General features: G+C 37.5%; 1 pseudogene across 1 annotated transcript in view; it reads left to right on the plus strand.

Annotated features, from left to right (window-relative positions):
• Positions 1–22,029, plus strand: part of LOC149214288 (polyubiquitin-like) — a 172,933-nt pseudogene that overhangs the window by 124,194 nt on the left and 26,710 nt on the right. The gene's annotated exons all lie outside the window — the stretch shown is intronic.

Genomic DNA, 22,029 nt, shown 5'->3' on the forward strand with positions numbered 1-22,029 from the left:
TCACACCTTTGCCACACACTTTCTTTGTTCAGCTAGATCTTGAGCATCAGATGATGTTGTCTTCAGAATATCATGATCTATGAATTCCTTTAGCCCATTGTCTTCCAACAAAGCCTCCATCCTATCCTTCCAAGCTATGTAATTCTAGCTACCCTCTAGGGCATACTCAAGTCTCAAACCATAGAATGACATTCTGTTGACTCTGAAGTATGAACTGCAAATTCAAATTCACCTGCACAAAAAACTCAAATTATCCTCTTCTATAATGTCTTCAGCTCTGATACCATGTATATTTTTACTTGTAGATTCAACATCTTATCTGATATGCTAAAACAAAAGACAAGAATCTACTCTACTCTTCAGCAGAAACCAAAATTTGATCGATGAAAATACTAAGAAGAAAAGTAAGAATTTCAATTGTACATAACACTATATTTCTCTGGGAAAGAAACTTCTCAAAACCCCTACTATCTATATTGCATTAACCAGAAGATCTAAGAAGAAAACACAATGCGTGTTCAACCCCAAACAATTCCTACACAAGTGCAATCTATTTCTCTGCTTCACAAACCCTCTCAAGCCAACACTTAGGCAATTCTATTGCCTGCCAAGCCCCTACTTCCTTGTGAAATTCCTAAGAGAATTATCCCATATTTAATTTGGAAATTCCCCACTCATATCTACACGATCCATCCATAGGCCCTCAATTGATTACATGCACTATTTGTTTAATTTAGAAAATTATACAATTGATAGTACATTGTCCCTGAACTCTAATTTCAACTGGGTCTTCATCTGAATTGACATGCATGAGTTATTTCTGAGTGAATCTTCAGTTAAATCGTGGAGTAGTGAATATGCACTGGTTCCCATCCCCACTACTATACATCCTACTAGTTCCTCCAATTGTTTGAACTAATTTAACTGGCTTTAACTTAGTTAGATTGAATTAATTAATTGCAACTCAATCAAAACTCAACCTGCGCCCCTAAAATTTAGGGATCATTCTACATGACTCTATATATACTTCCAAGTTGAATTTACTAAGCCAACTATCTCAACTTAACTTAGTTAATTGTTACAAGTTGCTATGAGAATAGAATTTCTATTTAAATTCCTAATTTAATTCAAGGACAAATTAAATTAGAATTTCTAGATGTTATTTTTAACATTTCTTCTTGTTATTTTCAACATGTGTGTGTGTGTGTGTGTGTGTATATATATATATGTTGAAAATTATATATATATATATATATATATATATATATATATATATATATATATATATATATATATATATATATATATATTTTCAACATATATGTGTGTGTGTGTGTGTGTGCATGTGTGCATTATTAAAGTGAAGTCCTTGGTTCTTGAATACCATAAGCCAAATTTGAATGTGCCCTTCAAATATCTAACTATTTTTTCTATTGCTTACACATGTGTCTCCTTTGGTATATTGAAATCTTGTAACCAATCTTATTTCTTGCATGACGTATGGCCTTGATGATGTCATATATAGTAGGTTGGTAATGATTTACCTATATATTGTTTGAATTTCTCCTTGGGATTCATCATATTTTCTCTATTTACATCCTATGATCATGTGTGTACTAACAGGTATACAGTCTTCCATTGTAAATTTCTTTAACATCTCCTTGATGTACTTGGTCTGAGAAATGAGTATGCCTTTACTAGATTGAGAAATTTGCAAACCTAGAAAGAATGACAATTCTCCAAGCATGGACATCTCGAATTATTTTTGCATTTATACTATAAAATTTTGGCTCATTATGTCAACCGTACTTCCAAAAATGATATCGTCCACATAAATCACAATGATTAAAATATTTTCATTTTACATTTTAATGTAAACAATATTGTTTGTAGCTCTTTTCTTGAAACATTCTTGTTGTAGGTATTTTTCAAGTCTTGAATACCAAGCTTTGGGCACTTGCTTTAGTCCATAGGTTTTGATATCCTTGGTATATCTCGTACTACTTTTGTCTTGTTGAGTTTTACTAGTTCACCAAAGTTTACATGACCCATCATTCTATGTCATAACCAACTTTTTTATATTTGTCCCATACATCATTTTTCTCCTTTGACTTCATCGAGGACATATACATTGCTCGAGGTTTTGTATACACTTGCTACTAATATTCCCGGATCTTTTTTCCTTATTTCACATCCTTTAAAATGACATGTGAGGTAGTATCTTTGATCACATATTTTGATTGACACGTAGAATATTGTGTTTAACCCTTCAAGATACAAGAATTTTTGTTTTTTAATCTTTCCATCATCAAGACTAACCATACATTTTCCAACTATCCTTGCAAAATATTTATCCCTGAAGGTAACATTGCCTCTTTTTTCTTTCTTTAAGGTGATAAAATTTTTATAATCCCCTATCATGTGTTTTTAATGTCCACTCTCAATGTACCATTAACTTCCTTTGTTTTGAGCATCTATAGCAATTCCACACTCTTCCTTCCTTTGTTCTCCTTGCTTCCTTTTCCACACCTTTGTGCATTCTTCTCTGTGCCTAGAAAAAACATCTTCTCCCTTGTTTTGTTTAGGATACTTTACCATGTTTCTTCTCCAATCACGTGTTTTGTGCCCACAATTATTGTACTTATAACATTCAATATTGTAATCAAGAAGGGGAGCAAATTAATTGTAGTTTCTATCAACAAACCCATGAAAGCTTTTGATTTTGTTGCTAACACAATCATTCTTTGAGGTCTTATGAGATCCTACATTGTTGTATCTTACATGAACACTTCTTGCATAAGATATACAATCTACTGATTTATGACCAAAATTATTGCAAGAAAAAAAATAACTAAGAGATTTTGGTACTGGTTGTGAATGCCTTTTGGTGGAACAACTATTCTAAACTCATTCTTGTTGTTCTTGTAAAAAGAATTAGGTTTCTACTACTTCCCATTTTCCTTTCATGTTGCATCTCCCTTAGAGGTATTTTGTTTTTCATTGTAGCCAAGACCTCTCTTAATGAATGGTGACCTTTGGAAACTAAGAACATTATCTAATATTTTAGCACTCTTTTCAAACTTCAAGCTTATGTTCAGCTGATCAATTATTATTTTTAGTTACTTTCTTAAGGAAAATATTTTACCTTCTATATTCTTGCAATTTTCTTCATTTTCTTTTAGTTGGCTTCTCACCACTTCTTCTATCATTTTTGCCTCTTCTAGTTGATTCTTTAGGCTGATAATTGTTTTTATGTTTCTTCAAGATCATGATTCTTCTTTTCATATTTTTGCAATTTCTCCTTTTGCTTTTTGTTCTTTCCTATGAGCCTGTCTATTTCTTTTAAGGCACTAATGAGTTCTAATTCAAGAGTCACTTCCCAATAAATTTTTTCTTCTTCTTTTGATTTTTACTTATGATTGTCTTCATTTTCTTTATCATTAGATTTTGTATCCATGGTTATGAATATGAATTCTCTTTTGTCAATATTAGAAACATATCCAACACTTTCTTTAGAGAAGATATTGTCCTCTCTAGAGTAAAAGTTATTCTTCTTAGTATATTTTCCTTTTGTGTCTAGAAGGTTTGATTTTATTGTTATGTTATTCTTCATCGGTACTGTCTTCCCTTTTTTCATATTGAGATTTAGCAACAAAATTTCCTACTCTACAACAATTAAAACATTTGAAGGGTAGCTTACGTTTGTATTTGTTAGATACTCTTTTTTTATTTCTCACAAATTGTGCTTCTGCTATCTCTTATTCATGGTTGAAAAATCACATGATTTGTGTCCTTTTTGTCTTATTTGATGCTTTGAAAGATACTTCCTTCTGAATTTTCTTTTTTTTCCCTCATTTCATATACAATGAGAATCCCATGCAACGCATCCATCGTTAATGTCTCCAGATCCTTCATTTCTTCAATGTTAGAGACCTTGGCATCGAATCTTAAGGGGAGTGACCTTAGTACCTTTTGTACAATCATTCATTCTTCAACATTTTCACCAAGTCCTTTAATGATGTTGAAAATTTCATCCACACAGAGGAAATATGTTGCACAAATTTCTTCATTTTTCATTTTCAAACTCTCGATCTATCTTTTATGAGTTTAGAGCTTTGTTTTCTTCACCCTTTCATTGCCTTCATAAATATTTTGAAAAAAAATTGACAAATTTTAATTGCTAATTAACAATGCATCACCTTGACGAATTATGATTCTGATATAGCACACAAGATAACATTTATGGCTTTTGCATCGTGTTCACTAGAATTCTTCCTATTCATATATGTTGGAGGATTTTTTGGGGTTGTATAAATACTCACGATTAATTTCCAAATATCGGACCCAAAATCCACTAGATAAGTTCACATCCTTGTACTAAAAAATGCATAGTTTGTTCCATCAAACAATGGGGCTTTGTTTATGGAGAAACCTTATTGATTAGCCATTTTTGCTCCCAAATTCTACCTTCCAATAGTTAGATTGTTTTTGAAGGAATGAAGAATCAATATAAGAAAATTTTCATTTATTAAAAGATTCATGAACCATACGAAAACAACCACATATGAGATATATCAATTGCAGAACATGGAACACAAATTTACATGGAAATCCTTTCAGGAGAAAACCACAAAACTTCCTTTTGTAATTGTTTGTAAGCACCAACCTACTAGAGACACCAATTCCAACTATTGTAAATATTCATAGGCACCAACCTATTAGAGACACCAATCCCCACAACGACAAATATTAGTAGGCACCAACCCACAAGAGATGTCAATCCCCATTGTTGCAAATATTCGTAAGGCACCAACCTTATTTACTAAGTATGCTTGCTACTTTTGCATTCCCTAGGTTTTCTCACTGCTTTTGTTTTGACTAGGTATACCCATTTTTTCTACCTTCGTTAAGTATGTCTCTCCCAAAACTTGTTGATTTTGGCCTCTTCCCAAGAATGAGCTTGGACAACATGCTATGTATAAAATTTTGTAAATATGATTCTAAAATATTTATATGAGGAACTTTTGTATGTCTCCTTGAATATCTAAAAAATTGATAATGTGAACAGTCCCAAAAGAAAGTTATAGCAAAAATTCCAAACTGACCTATTTGAAATTAATTTTAGGATCATTCAAAAACCCCAACTTCCACAACTCTAAAAATTTAGTGAACCAAAGTCTAATTTTTTTATGATAGGTAGCTAGAGATATTTCCTGTCTCCTCAAGATTTTATAGGTTGAAACATTTCATAAAACAAGTTATAGTGAAAATGTTAAACTGGCCTATTCATAATTGCTTTCAAGATTATTCAAAAACCTTAACTTCCACAAGGTACATCTCTGAAATTATAAGGAACCAAAGCTTGGTTTTCTTACCATGAGTACATAGAGATATTTATTCTTTCAACTCAAAATTTGTTAGGATATTCCAACACATTGGAAATAGTTAAGTATAACTTGGTCTAGTGTAGAGTTGGGTAAACTATGTTTCTTTACTATGTACATTTGTAACTTGCAATCTAACGGTCACAATATGTTCTAGACATGAAGTGATCCGATGGTTCATTCTCTCCACGGTATTACCGACACTTGATCCGTGGCTTAACACCCGATTGGTCCATTATCTCTATTTAAATAGCATGGAGGGTCATTTGTAGGGTGATCGTTCATGAGAGAAGCTTAGGTAAATTTTATTCTTTTATTAATAAATTGCCTGAAGTGGTTGCGTTGGCTCAGACTATGGATTTTTTCCCTCTCTGAGGGTTTTAACTACGTCAATAATACTGGTGTATTGATCTGTTATTTTTTTGTGAGAAAACTTTGGCATGAGCAATTTGGTCACTTAAACTATCAATCCCTTCAAAATCTATGTAAAGAAAATATGGTGACAGGTCTTCCTATGGTATCTTGCAGAGATGGTGTTTGTTCTGGATGTGTACTCAGAAAACATCATCAGGATAGTTTTGAAAAACATACCTCTTGGCACGCCTCAGCCCCTTTACAACTTGTGCATAGTGATTTATGTGGTCCACTTCCAGTTGTTTCATTCTCTGGCTACAAGTATTTCTTAACTTTCATTAATGATTTCTCCAGATGCACTTGGGTATACTTCTTAAAACTCGAGAGTGAAGTATTTAACATGTTCTTGGCCTTTAAGGCCTTTGTTGAGAAACAATATGGACATCAAATTCTTAAGCTAAGATTTGATAATGGCAAAGAATATGTTAACAACAAATTCATCAAATTTGCACTGAGCATGGAATTCAAATGCAACATACTCTTCCATATACTCCACAACAAAATGGTGTAGTTGAAAGGAAGAATCGCACCTTAAAGGAAATGGCTAATTGTATGCTTCAATCTAAAGGACTTAGTCTTAATTTTTGGGCAGAAGCAATTAACTGTAAAAATTACATAGTAAATCGCACTCCTACTAAGGTTTTAAATAATATCACTCCAGAAGAAGCATGGAGCTCAATTAAACCAGATGTAAGTCACTTTTGTTTTTTTAGAAGTGAAGCATGGGCCCATATTCACGACAAGAAACATAAAGCCTTAGAACCTAAGAGTGAAAAATGTATTTTTGTTGGATATTCTGAAGATGTCAAAGGATATAGACTTATTCCACTGAAGTCCAAAAATGTTATCATTAGAAGAGATGTAAAGTTTAATGAAAATATAACCACCTACGAGCCTAGTTCAATGGATGTGCCACCTCTCTCTATCCCTTCTACTTCTAAAAATATTTCTTCTTCAGATGATGACAACGAGGATGACAATCCTCCCCCACCTTCTCAGGATCCTCCTTCAGCTCCTCAGCTTCCAAAATGGGTTCGTGCTACTCGGGATACAGCAGGTGCTCTTGCAGGTGATCCTACATATCAACGACATACACGTTCTCAATTCGATAGAGCCTCTTCTTTACTAGCTCAAACTTCAGTGAATTATGATCCTGACACCTTTGTAGAAGCTTCAGGCCATCCAGATTGGGACACAACTATGAATGAAGAATATCATTTATTATTGGAAAATGATACATGGGATCTTGTTCCTCTTCCAAAGGGACGAAAACTTGTTAGATGCAAATGGGTTTACAGAACCAAGTATGGACCAGATGGAAAATTTGGTAAACATAAAGTTCGTCTTGTTACTAAGGGATTTTCACAAGTTGAAGGCATTGACTATACTGAAACCTTCTCACTTGTTTCCAAAATGAACTATATCCGCCTTGTTCTTTCCCTTGCTGCCTCTTTCAAATTGGAAGTCCATCAGATGGATGTTAAAACTGCCTTCTTGCATGGGGACTTGCATGAAGAAACATATATGGAAAAACCTCCTCGCTTTATACAAATAGACTCTAGCCTTGTATGTCATCTTAAGAAATCCCTTTATGGTCTCAAGCAAGCCTCTCAGACTTGGTATGCCAAATTGGATAGCTTTCTTTTAGATACTATATTTTCTAGGTGTCATTTTGATAATACTGTCTACACCAAGAAAGTGGGTAATTCTCTTACCATTCTTGTTCTTTATGTTGATGATCTTATCCTTACTGGTAGTGATCCAAACCTTATAAACCATGTGAATTCCAGCCTTAAAAAGCAGTTTGAAATGACAGACTTAGGACACTTGCATTATTTTCTTGGTATTCAAGTCTTGCAATCCAAGGAAGGTATTTCCCCTTCCCAGTCCAAGTATGCCTATGATCTTCTACGCCACTTTCACATGGAAGACTGTAAGCCAGCCCCTTCTCCCTTTCAGTCTGGAGCCAAACTTTCAGTCATTTGTACTTCCTCTGAAGTTGATGCTACTTTATATCGTCAGATTGTAGGAAAACTTTTGTATCTCACCGATAATCATCCTGACCTTTCCTTTGTTGTTGGCCTTATTGCTCGGTTTATGCAAAACCCACATGAAAGTCATTGGAAAGCAGCTAAAAGAATAATTCATTATGTTCGAGGTACAATTCAGTTTGGGATTCATTACAGTGCAGAAGCATCTCCTCTATTGGTTGGCTTCACTGATTCTGATTGGGCTGGTGACACTGATGATCGGAAGTCTACTGCAGGCTATGTCTTCACTCTTGGTTCTGGACCTATTACATGGGCTTGCAAGAAACAAAGTGCCATTTCTCTTTCTTCAGCAGAAGCAGAGTATCATGGTGCCATAGAAGCTAGTAAGGAAGCCTTGTGGCTTCGTCAAATCCTGTCAGAGTTTGGCTTTCAGTAGCAACATCCAACTACACTTTGGTGTGATAATCAAAGTGTCATTCAACTATGCAAAGATCCTATCCAACATCAGCGCAGAAACACATTGAACTACACGTTCACTTCATCACAAATCTCACTCATAACCATGTCCTTGAAGTGCAATATTGTTCAATTGATGATCAAGTTGCAGACATCTTTACAAAGGCTCTCACATAGGCAAAGTTTACTAGCCTTTGATTTATGGTTGGATTTCAAGAAGTTGTCACTAAGGGGGGATAGGTTCTAATGCCTCCTTCCTTCTCCTATTGTGTCATATTTGTACATCCTTCAATCCTATCCCAAGTTGTTCATAAGGGGCGATGTTACGATATTCTAACACATAGGAAATATTTAAGTATAACTTGGTCTAGTGTATAGTTAGGTAAAGTGTGTTTCTTTACTATGTACATTTGTAACTTACTATCCGACGGTCACGATATGTTCTAGACATGAAGTGATCTAACAGTTCATTATCTCCTCGGTATTACCGACACTTGATCTGTGGCTTAACACATGATTGGTCCATGATCTCTATTTAAAGATCATGGAGGATCATTTGTAGGGTGACCGTTCATGAGAGAAGCTTATGTAAATTTTTATTCTTTTATTAATAAATTTCCTGAAGTGGCCGCATTGGCTCAGTCTGTTGACTGTTTTCCTCTTTGAGGGTTTTAACCACGTCAAGAATATTGGTGTATTGATCTATGATCTGTTTGTGAGTGGTGTCCTTTGGTGTTCTATCCGAGGAACTTACCCTGTAAATTCCTACAAAATTTCATAGTCTGAAACATTTCAAAAAATAAGTTATAGCGAAAAATCCAAACTAAATTGTTTGAAGTTGATTTCAGGAGCATTCAAGAACCCTAACTTCCTCAAAGCGTATTTTGGAAGTATAGTGAACTCATTCCTAAAGTTTTCATCACATGTACACCAATATATCACCTCTACCTCCTCAAAAATTCACAGTTTGAAACATCTCAAAAAATAAGTTATATAGAAATTTCCAAATTGACATGTTTGAAGTTGATTTTAAGAGCATTTAAGAACCCTAAATTCCTCAAAGAATATTTCTAAAATTATAGCAAACCAATGCCTAAATTTTTTATCACATGTACATAAATATATAGCCTATGTCTCCTCAATATGTCATGGTATGAAATATCCCATAAGAAAATTTATAGCAAAATGTTGAGATAATTTGTTCACTCCACAAATCACATTTTTGCTCCACCTTTAAAACCCAAAATCATTTCCCAACTTCTCTTGTGCACCTCAAATCTCTTCTTAATTGAATTATATTCAAATGGACTCATATATCATTCATTTATAGTGTTTATGTTTCACTTATGGGACCAAATTGTAAAGTTGGCTAGGCCAACTAGTACTTTCCAATTGGGCCAACCTGACAGAATCTTTCATATCTCCTCATTCTTATGGAGTTAGAGGGAGTTCGATATACCATTGGAAAGGTCTTGAAATAATATTTTAAACCAGATATCCTATGCTCCCATTTGAGCTAGGTATCCAAAGTAAAAATTCATTCAAAGGGTATCCAAATTGGGCATCAAAAAAATTAATTACCCAAATAATATTTCCAACAATATTCATCTTGCAATATTTATCTTCGACATCTGTAATATTCCCCTATATTTGACATCAATGACAACAATATTTCCAACATTAATACTTAATCCTTTCCATTATGTGCCCTTTAGGAATTTTTACAAAGATTTCCAAATGAATACTATAAACGCTTTATACAAATGCATGCAAGGAATTTAACCAAATATGGTTTGGAACCACAATCTCAAATAATTTGACAGCTGCTAAGATATTAAAACTTCACATATCGTCCATTGTCACTATACAATATCATATATTCTTGCACAAATTAACATATCCTTTTCTCAAACAAGAATATCAATGTATTATTCCCATTATCTATCTGTTCATTGTCACCCACAATTTCAAGCCATGTTTTAAAGCAATGTAAAACATCCAAGCATGTAATTCATTTCCAACAAGGAGAGAGTGAATCTACTACCAATATAGTTTTAGAGATGGTAAGTGGACTAACCCATGTCTCAAGATTTTCATGCCCATATTAATACTAGAGATGTATGATTGCATTATACTCTGCCCAATAATGACACAATGAAATAACATGCATCACCAAGGTATATGCAACTCAACATAAACTTAACTTTGTCAAAAATGGTAATGAATTATCAAACACAACTAGAGATAATTATGTTTTAACATTGCAAAATAGGGTGATTTGTAGAAAAATCTTGAGGGTTAGATCAAGTGGCCATGAAAATAATATGAGATCTCTCCCCTGAAGTTGGGGAAATCATAGATTCTATTACCAAGAAATCTCACACTTAAGTTCCAAAGTGCAAAGATTAGGTGCAACTCAAGAGGGTTGTGAACACCACCTCACAAACCCACTTCTCAATTAATACCAGCTCTCCTCCAGTACAAGGGAGGTGTCCCTCATCTTGGATTACTAAAATTTAGACATAAAAGCAACGAAGGCCATTGAAAAGTTTCTTTAGTAAAACATATTTTATTTGGTTTTTTAAATATATTTTAAAGGTGGTTGATGGGGGCACTGACTAGCGCCTAATATTCCAAACGACATATAGAGTCGTAAAGTGAAAAAGTGGGCATATTATGGATGGTAGATGGGAGTATTCAATGTTGTCATAACATGCAAAAAATAATAATGACAACAAATTAAACAGGATGGAAATAAAAGATAATAAGTCTGTTTAAATTTTCCCCTACATGAACACGCAATAACAATAAGGTGTGATCCCACTTTAACTGAAATTTCTTAAAATAATTTTCTATAAATTGACATGAAGATGTTCTTTCAATTATGATCAAGCAAAATCAACGCATGCTTGAATAGAATGCACCTCATCAATTCCTTTCCTGAGTGACAAAATTTCCCATATAACTTGAAACATTATGGTGGAAACTTGAAGTAAATTGTCCAACATTTCAACCAGCAAAAAATCAAAATATGGGATAGCACATGTTAACTAAAAAATTCATTCATCATATTATCGATACAAGAAATATTCATCATAAACCAAAACCAAGAGAATAAGTGTTCCTTCAAAACATCAACAACCATTACAATAGGACGGGTTCATCTTATACAGATGTAGAGCTCAAAATATTTTTCAAAAAAATAATATTATCCAATGTTAAATCCTAGATATATCTTAGGGAAAATAAACAGATAATATATATCAGAACCCTAGCGAAATGAAATTCTAAACAAATGGACTAAATGGTAGGAGTTTCATTTTCTCGCCTTTGATCTAAAACGCCCTCCTAAGTATTGGGAATTCAAGCATGTAAAACAATCCATGATATCATAAAATAATGGCCTCTAATGGTTCATCCTCCAATGAACCTCCAAAATATATTAAAACTGTTGAGAAATGGCAACAAGAAATTCCAGTTTAATTTGTCCTTGAATTAAACCGAGAATTAAAATCGAATTTTATTCTCATAGCAACTTGTAAATAGTTAATTGAGTTTAATAAACTTAATCATCTTAGGAATTTCGATTTGGAAGTCTTTCTAAAGTCATGCATATGTTATCGCTATATTATAGGGGTACAAGATGAGTTAAGTATGAGTTGTAATTAGTTAACTCAGTTTAATGAGTTAAGTCCAGTTAAATTAGTTCCAAACTATTTGAGGAACTAATAGTGAGTTAACACTCAGTTGGTGCACTAATTTATTAACTAGTGCTACTCCAGTTAATTGAATATTCCCTATCAGAAACTCATGCATGTTAATTCTAAGAAAGACCCAGTTGAGACTAGAGTGCAGGAACAATGTACTATCAGTTGTATGATTTATTGAGTTGTATAGATCATGCATGCAATTAGGAACTAAACCTTGAAGGGATTGCACAGTTTTGGATGTACTGGCCTCCCATTAATATGGGTTGATCAGCCATAGGAATTGTGCAAGGAAATAGGGACTTGGAGAGCTGCAGAATTGGTTAAGTGTTGGCCAAGAGTTTTCTTGTGAGTTGGAGATTGATTTTACTGAGTATTGGGATTGTTCTTGTGAGAACAAGCATTGTATTATCATCTTGGATTTCTAATATATGCAATATATATAGTGGAGTTTTGAGTTGTGGCTTTCCCAGGATACTTATTTTGTTATGTGTTGTAGGGAAAAGTATCCGACTCGGATGACCCTAACCCACTCTAAGGGTGACAGTTCCTTAGCAACAACTGTAAGACAAACTACTGAAGGTTTACTTCTTTATGAAAGAAAAAGAGAGTGGAGAAGGCACTAACCGTTGCCTTGCGCTTAATGTCGAATCCAAACTCTTCTCTTTGGCCGCTTGCTCCTAGCTCTTTGTCCTTTTGCTTGCCCAGCTACAAGGAGATCCTGCAAAACAACAAAGAAGGAAACTACAAGAGGCATGCAATCATAACTGGTTCATGGATTAGTGTAAACCAAACATGCAATCATCACAATATATAATTGAAACAAGAGCGCATAGAAGAACCTCAATAGCTTTTATTAATGTAGAAGAAAAGGTTCTGAGAGGATTACAACCATTGCAGGCTCCAACCCAGCAACACCTCCCAGTAGAAAGAGTTGCTCTTCTTCACCTCTCTCAAACAATCACCCAATAACTCAAGAATGAAACCAACAGCATATCATTACTTTGCACAAAATTCCAGCCTCTTAAGCTCATAGGAGAGAGCTCAATATATAGATGAATTGAGAAAGGATGAGTCAGCTTGCAACTGATGTGTAGCTGCCTTGTGTCCTCTCTCTCTTCAGTTAATCTTTAGTTGATCTTCAGTTCTTGAGTCCACTTGGTGAACCTTGCTTCCACTTGGAGAAACAAAGCCTCTGACTCATCACAAGGCGAAATACCTGATCCAAGTGTCATTTTTGGAAGATTCCAAAGCAATGACTCACAGTGCCACATGTCCAAACTCGCCCAACGCAGGTGGGCTTTGTTCTACCTGCTTTGCAACGCAGGTACACCATGGAGCAGTTGTGTTTCAGCACAGAAGCCTAGTGGAGCACCTGCTTTGATTTCAGGATTGCTTGTTTTTGAGTGTTTTCAGGTGGAGAACTGATCTGAGAGCTGTTGGTTTGCTGACCTTGTTCCTCTAGGGGTAGGAACATCATGTTTAGGGAACTTTGGATCCCTTGGATTATTGACAATTCATGCTTGTTGCTGAGGCACAAAATTGTCTATAACAGATGCCCCCTAAAGTATGAGGTCATTTATCGGGTGAAATGCTTTATTGAGAGGATCCGAAGTTCACTCAATCTGCTGAGAAGTGTCCTGTAATAAGATACAATACAATACATTATTTTTCATACATTTTTCATGATCTAGCTGAGGCGGGGATTCCCATGCTCAGCTTTATAAATACATTTTGGTACATAGAACAGACGATCGTCTGATTGTAGACTGATAATTCTCTGCCGAATTTATCATCCTTTTCTGATTGTAGACTGATAATTCTCTGCCGAATTTATCATCCTTTGAAAAGGGTGATCATCTGCTGTAATGATGTACATAAATGTCTTTATGTCCTGAATATATATCGCATCCCGGATGGATGAAACTAGATCCGGGGTCTTCAATCTCTTCCGATCTTCACTCGATGTACAAGTCGATCCATGTGAGAATTTCTTGAAGTCGAACATGGAAAGATATCGCTTGATTACCGGTCAATGATGTAAACCGTTAACAAGCGCGAGAGGAATCACCGATAAGGATGATGACCCTCAAGGTATGGCAGTACAATATACATGGCGGGAATAAAGGACTTGGCGTCGACCACCATGCAAAATCTTCTGGTCGAAGGTCATTGATGTATACCTGTCGCCGGAAGTGAGAAACTTGCCATTGAGGCATGCAAGCTTCAAAGTACTGAGGGGGGTGTTCCTAGATCAACTCCTTGGATAATGAGCTGATGTCGACAAGGAGCGATCCGTCAAAGGAGGGCCTTAATGAATCCCACATCAGTGACACGGAACGGGGCTAGAGATTGTGATGAGGTGAAAACGAACTATGATGTATGATTCAGGGTGGCGGTCATGAAGTGGATGAAGGATAATGTATGGTAGTGGGTGGAACACGGTTGACTCTTTACAGAACCACATCTCTTGAACATATAACGACACTGATGTGATGGATTGGTAGCATTAGCCCAATTGTGGATGGTGTGGCGAGGACCATGATTCTGCGACCGGTGAATGAAACAACCCAACCCGATGCGGTAGGGAGGACAAAGTGTCATGTTCAAGAGCGACTTGCTACCATTAATGCTGTGAGGTTCTCCCAATTTTTCCCCAGTCATTGCTGACTAGTACCTCTTTATTTTTGTCAAGCTTGAGGAGGATAACATATGCTTGTTCTATAACCTGCCCTTCAGGCAAGCCCATCGCTATGTTTTAACGAGCCTAGCAATAGGGAAGCTCGTTCTCGTCTAAAGGCAAGTTTGTCGCTATTTAATCATTTTAACGAGTCTAACGACAAGGAAAACTCGGTTCTTTTCACTTTTAGAGAGTCTGAAAAGGTACGAAAAGTTAACTCCACAATTCCTTTTTCGTCTTCTAATCCCATAAGTCCGAAAAAGTATAAAACAATACAGAAGGGATGAATTTTCGATTTGCTTTAACGAGCCGAACAAAACAAGCGCTCGATCTTTTTGTGCAATAATCCCTCAGGTCCAAAAAGATTAAAATCTAGAGGAGGGATAGCTTTCCGGTCGCTTTAACGAGCTGGAAGGCCAAAAACTCGGCAAACTTTTCATATTTTACGAGTCAATGAAAAGAGCTCAAAGAAGACTCGTCTTTTGAGGAACGAGTGATGAACAGGGCTAGCAGCAGATTCCAGGTACAGGTTGGAATTCTCCAATCACGGCAGTGTCACAAGGATGGCTAAGTGAAATCACTCTTCGCAGCTGTTCCTCAAAATGGGTAAACACACGTATGGAGGTGAACGATTGGCCAAATGAACGGATGGAGGTGATGGCATATAAACACGACCAAGGGTTTTTAATATGGCTTTCAAAGGTCACATTTCTCGAGGTTGTTTACCGGTTCATTTTTTCTGGGTGAGCTTGAACTGTTAGGGAAAGATTGCTCACAACTTGTGTTTATTTTTTAACGAGCATGAGCTTCACACAAAAACTGCTCGATTCTTGCGTTTATTTTTTAACGAGCATGAACATAGCTAAAACTGCTCGACGATGCCCCCAGCATGATAATAATGCAGATGAGGCGCATGCCTCCTAAATCATAAAGGGGACATTTCATTTTTTAATGAGGTTGACATTGTAAGAACTATCCTCTTTTACTCCTTATTTCATTTTTTAAACGAGGTTGACTTGAGAAAGGAACTATCCTCGAAACTTTTAGATCCATTAAAAATAGAAGGCCTCATATTCCGTTGCACCCATTTCTGCAAGATTACTTGGCGGTGGTGGGGCAAAAGTGCCCATTAAAGAAGGGCCTTTTAGGAAAATTACTCCGATATATGGGAGATGATGATTGCCTCCATGGATCAATGGAACGCTTCTTGTGTTGGATGGCGGCTCAACTTCTGTCGAAGTTGTTGTCGAACTGCCTGTTCGACTTTTTCTTTCACCATTCAACGGTTGTGGATTCCCACGGCTTTTATTTAATGTTGAAATTAAAGCATCATCATGGCGCTTAAAACTTGACAACATCATAACTTGTGATGGGGAAGCATTTCCACTGTCAACCAGGTTTTGACTTGGGTCGGGAAAAGGATCAGTCAATACGGCTGGAGTATGCGGATTCTTTACGAACCTTTTAAACTCAGCTTTGTACGGGCAATCTGCCGTCCGATGATCGTCGTCACATATTTGACACGGAAACCGTTTCCTATTCCCAGGAGGGTTTGAAGAATTTTTCTTAGGGGATGACCCACCTTGTTTATTCTTCCTCCCTTTGTTTTGATTCTTCTTGCTTCCTGGTTGATTGGTTTCTTTGCACCTATCTGTCGATACGGCATTTACTTCCGAAGCAAGAACTTCTTCATGCGCATTTTGGTTCGAATCCTTACGGGCTTTCTTTTGATTGGTCCTTTTCGGATTCGTGTTTGCCGTGCCAATCACGCCATCGCCGGCATGAGAGTCACTGTTCGATTTAGGAGGAGGAGGGATTGAAAACTCTGGTCTAGGGGCGTCTGGTATTTTGTCATAGAGCGTGCCGGACTGAGTATATACTAAATCCAAGTATTGTGCACGAGCGATAACTTGCTCTTCTGTTACGACTCCTCCCTTTGCTACATCTTCCGTTATAGCTGGAAGTAATGACTTTATAAACCACTCAGCTAAAAGCTGATCAGGAACGTATTTTTTAACCATTCTTCGTCGACGTCGCCACTCATGTATATGATCTGATATATGAGTTGCGGTTGTCTGCTTGAAGTTAGTCAATATCTCTGTTCCCGTTTCGTACCTTATTGGTAATTGAAAGTGGGTCAAGAATGTTGTGGCAAGGGAGCCAAAATTGTCGAACGAAGCTCTAGGCAATTCTATATACCATTTTGCCGCTGGACCTGTCAATGTCCTCTGAAAGAGGCGAAGCCTTATCGAATCGTCATTCAAAGTGTTTGACGAACACCATAGATGAAATGTCATCACATGATTCGACGGGTCTTCACCTGGATTTCCATTGAATTTAGGAATGTCAGATGGAAGTTTGTGCGGAATCACTGGCCACCAAGGGGCGTAAGCAATTGGATCGTTTGTTAACCGATGTAAATCAGGCAACTCTAAAGTCGCCACGAATGGTAACTGCTGGTTCAAGTTAGGTGAAGCGTAACCAGGATACGATGGAATCGCCTGAACAGTCGGTCTTTGCATACCAGCATAATGGAGTTGATGTTGGTATGATGAATACGGTTGATGTACTTGACCACTATAAAGTGGTTGATTTTGACCATTTTGAATATATGGTTGTCCTGTATTCGCAAATATTTGTTGTTCAAAACCTTGGTACACTTGTTGGAATTGCGACTGTTGGTATTGCATTATCCACGGTTGCAACACCATGGGTTGTTGCGCTACACTAACCATTGGACCAAGATGTGGGGTAGTTGTACCCAACTGTACTTGTGTTGTCCCACCAGTAGGTGATTGTGGTTGGGTTGCAGGGTCAAGGGGCTGTTGCATGAGAACCTGAGCAATCTGAGGTTGACATACAACATGCATTGTTTGAACTTGCGGCATGGTCACAATAGCTGGTGTAGTTGGGATGTTTGTCACAGGTACACACTGTTGCATAGAATATACAACTCTCGGTGGCTGGGATAGCATAGGTACCCAACTACTCGTTGCAATTCCACCATAACTTGAATAAGGTTGAGAACTCCCGTATGGGTACTGCCCCCCATACGGTAGCAACCCAGAACTCAAGGCAATTAATTGTCCTGGAGGACTGGATGGCCTAATTAGATTCCCAAAAGGGTCAATTTGATGAGTCTCACCATGAGAGTTGCCAGACATTACTCCGGAACAAACAGGAACAGACCATACTGTCGAGATAGTCTCTTGGTGGACTCCTTCTAGCGACTGCGAGCTAGTTGGGACAGATGGTATGCCGGCGAACATCGTTGGATTGGCAGCAGGTAATTCTGCCGTCGCCGTGTCATTCGACACAGTCCTAGATGTTGACGGTTGTTCAGTCATTTTTAGTCTATCCAATTGATCACCTAGTGATTCTACAGGAACTTCCATTGGTGATGGACAGACTTCTGTTGTAGCAGGAAATAGAGTGACCCCTACTCCAAATTGAATTGGAGTGGATACTTGCGGTTCTTCTATAATTTCCTCTATCGCAATCAGATCAGGTGGAAGAGGAAGACCGTCAGGTCCGTAAAAGATTTCCGGTGCCGAAGAAGGGGTTGTATCGACCGCGACGGATGTTTGAGGAACAAAACCCTCTGGACCGGTTACAAATGGAACTGGTTCAGTCATACAAGTATTTGCCCCCAGACTAGGATCAGTATTATTGTCCCTCTGTGGCGATTGAACTTCTTCTATAGAGGCGGGGTTTCCGGAAATGTTTGGAGTGACCAGAACCTCAGATGTTGTTGGAACACTTGTTCTAACTTTTAAAGGAGATTTTGAACTGGTTCGACGAGTTCGCTTTGTCCGGATTGTTTTCGATTCCGGAGACAAAGACGGTTGACTCGCAAGCCTCCGAGAACGACGGATATTCAATTGACTTTCTTCCACGATTGCGGATTACTCGATCAACTAAAATATAAAGGGGAAAATTTGTGTTTCCGATTTGAATGAATTTTATTAGACGCTTTTAAACATAACTTTGCTTTTTCATGTTTTAAGAGTCGAGAAAAAGCTAAAGATCACTCTAGTCGCCTTCGATGTATTAACGAGCCCGAAGTGACAAATGCTCGGCTGGACCTTTTCAGTTATAGAGTTTGAAAAGGGCCAAAAGAAACTGCTCTGGAGATCTAGGCAGAGGGTGTGCCAAACCTTTCGCAAAACCAAAGAATACGCTTTACGGTACGGGTGGTCGATCTTCGTGAATGCTGTGTTCACTGCATCGCGATCAGTAGGGCGGCCGACACGGCTTCCTATGGATAAAGGATAATTGCCTATAGGGGTCTCCCAATATATACGCGACGGTACATGGGAGCACAAGTCCGTATTAGTTCCACCGACTCTCAGGAGGAATCACCCACCTTCGTAGAGATCGACAGTCACTATGTTTAACGACGCCGGAACACGTCTCTACCTAGACCTCTAGATGTTTGCGTTATGTTTCAAATGCGTTGTTAGGTTCATTCAGTATATTTTAAGTTGATCTTTTTAAAGTTTGCCTTTCAAGGTTCACCACGAGATGTATGTGACAAATTCCTAAATGTAGCCTAAGATGAGAAGCAAGCTTTTTCAAATCTTTTTGACTGATGAAAATCTTAACTACTGAGGGAGAAGAAAGGCAAATTCTTTTCACACAGTTCATACAGCACAAACTAATGCACTTTCTCCTAAATCATCATGCAAACTTTTTCAAATGCAAAATGCACAATGCATGTATTTTCTTTTCCCTTTCTTAATGTGGATGGATTACAGAAAGAAAGTGGTTATATAACTTTGATTTCGATTTAAAGCGAAAGTAAACAAGTTTGTCCAAAATCAAAAGACACCTTAAGGTTCACTTGCTTAATCACTGAAATACATGAAATCAAACCATACTAACGAAAGTAAAATGACTAACCAGATATGGACAGCAAACAAGCTAACTCTTTAGACCAGCAGAATTCCTAACACAGGTTCAGATCTAAGAGGCCAAAAGCATGACTAGTTTACTCTTCGTTATGGGAAATTGTAAATGAGTAAGAAATACAAAGAACAAGTACAATTTCGTTATATAACAGAGGCAGAATGATGGCAAGTAATATTGGTTTCAGAACAAGTACAAGACTGACACTTAGCAGCAAATCTAAGTGAAAACAGGCAAGAGAAAGAAGGAAACCCCAAATGCACTAGGCAAATTTGGGCCAACGCAGGCTCTGCACAGCCAAACTGGCTCTCAGCGTAAGTAGCCCCTTCGGGACTTGCGTTGCAAAGCAGGTAGCCTGTGTACTACCTGCTTTGGAAAACGAGAATTGCGTTTTCACAGTTTCCGGGTCATAATTTTCTCAAAAATGCACGGTTTTTGCTCAAATCAGAGACATTCAGTCAAGCACACTCAAAGGGATGATCAAGAAGGTGGAAAGCTATCACTAAGAGCTTACAAGGATCTTTGTAGGTCAGCTCTTCAAATCATGAACTTGCTCAGAAATGAGCCAGAGCAGCTGCCCTCTACTTCGCTTTTGATATAGTCAAAAGCTTTTCGATTTGGTACTCTTTGGTTCAGGAAATGAATAGAAAAAATACTACAAACACAATCAAATGGATACGATCCCCAGTGGAGTCGCCAGTTTGTTGTAGGGAAAAGTATCCGACTCGGATGACCCTAACCCACTCTAAGGGTGACAGTTCCTTAGCAACAACTGTAAGACAAACTACTGAAGGTTTACTTCTTTATGAAAGCAAAAGAGAGTGGAGAAGGCACTAACCGTTGCCTTGCGCTTAATGTTGAATCCAAACTCTTCTCTTTGGCCGCTTGCTCCTAGCTCTTTGTCCTTTTGCTCGCCCAGCTACAAGGAGATCCTGCAAAACAACAAAGAAGGAAACTACAAGAGGCATGCAATCATAACTGGTTCATGGATTATTGTAAACCAAACATGCAATCATCACAATATATAATTGAAACAAGATCACATAGAAGAACCTCAATAGCTTTTATTAATGTAGAAGAAAAGGTTCTGAGAGGATTACAACCATTGCAGGCTCCAACCCAGCAACACCTCCCAGCAGAAAGAGTTGCTCTTCTTCACCTCTCTCAAACAATCACCCAATAACTCAAGAATGAAACCAACAACATATCATTACTTTGCACAAAATTCCAGCCTCTTGAGCTCATAGGAGAGAGCTCAATATATAGATGAATTGAGAAAGGATGAGTCAGCTTGCAACTTATGTGTAGCTGCCTTGTGTCCTCTCTCTCTTCAGTTAATCTTTAGTTGATCTTCAGTTCTTGAGTCCACTTGGTGAACCTTGCTTCCACTTGGAGAAACAAAGCCTCTGACTCATCACAAGGCGAAATACCTGATCCAAGTGTCATTTTTGGAAGATTCCAAAGCAATGACTCACAGTGCCACATGTCCAAACTCGCCCAACGCAGGTGGGCTTTGTTCTACCTGCTTTGCAACGCAGGTACACCATGAAGCAGTTGTGTTTCAGCGCAGAAGCCTAGTGGAGCACCTGCTTTGATTTCAGGATTGCTTGTTTTTGAGTATTTTCAGGTGGAGAACTGATCTGAGAGCTGTTGGTTTGCTGACCTTGTTCCTCTAGGGGTAGGAACATCATGTTTAGGGAACTTTGGATCCCTTGGATTATTGACAATTCATGCTTGTTGCTGAGGCACAAAATTGTCTATAACATTATGCGTATTTGATTATCTTCCTCTTGTCAAATATTTTTTTCATCGATCTATTGGCTTTCGTTGGTTGATAGTAGAAGTAGCTTCTTGTCTCTTTCTTTAGTACATTGCATGAGCTTATGAATCTACAGGATTTTCCACATGGTATCAGAGCTGAGAAAATTATACTAGAGGATACTTCAAAGTTTTGAGTTCAGGGTTACAGGTGAAATTTGAATTTGCATTTCATACTTCGGGATCGCCAAATGGAATTCTATAGTTTGCGGCTCGAGTATACCTTGGAAGGAATCTCGAATTTTATAGCCTGGAGGGACAGGATGGAGGTTGTGCTAGAAGATAATGGCTTGAAGGAATTCATTGATCAAGAAGTCCCCAAGCCAGCAGCATCGGATGCAAGGAATCTAGTCGAATGGAAGAAGTGTGTGGCGAAGGTAAGGCGGATAATCCTTGAGGGAGTTCGAGACCACATCGTCTCGAGTCTCCATGGCAAGGATACTTTGCATGTTATGTGGAAAACATTGGCGAATTTGTATCGGAACAGTAGTGACCAAAGGAAATTGGCACTGAAGGAAAAACTTCAAAAAATCAAAATGGAGAAAGGTGAGATTATTTCCAAATACTTTACCAAGTTCACTCAATGTCATGATGAACTTGGAAGTGTTGGAATCACGGTCGCCGAGGAAGTTATGGTGAGTCTTGCTCTTCTAGGACTCCCAAAGAGTTGG

The sequence above is a fragment of the Pinus tabuliformis genome, chromosome 1_1 (genome assembly GCF_031772625.1).
Source record: "Pinus tabuliformis cultivar Carrire ecotype Pingquan chromosome 1_1, CPIR1, whole genome shotgun sequence".
NCBI classification, from domain to species: domain Eukaryota; kingdom Viridiplantae; phylum Streptophyta; class Pinopsida; order Pinales; family Pinaceae; genus Pinus; species Pinus tabuliformis.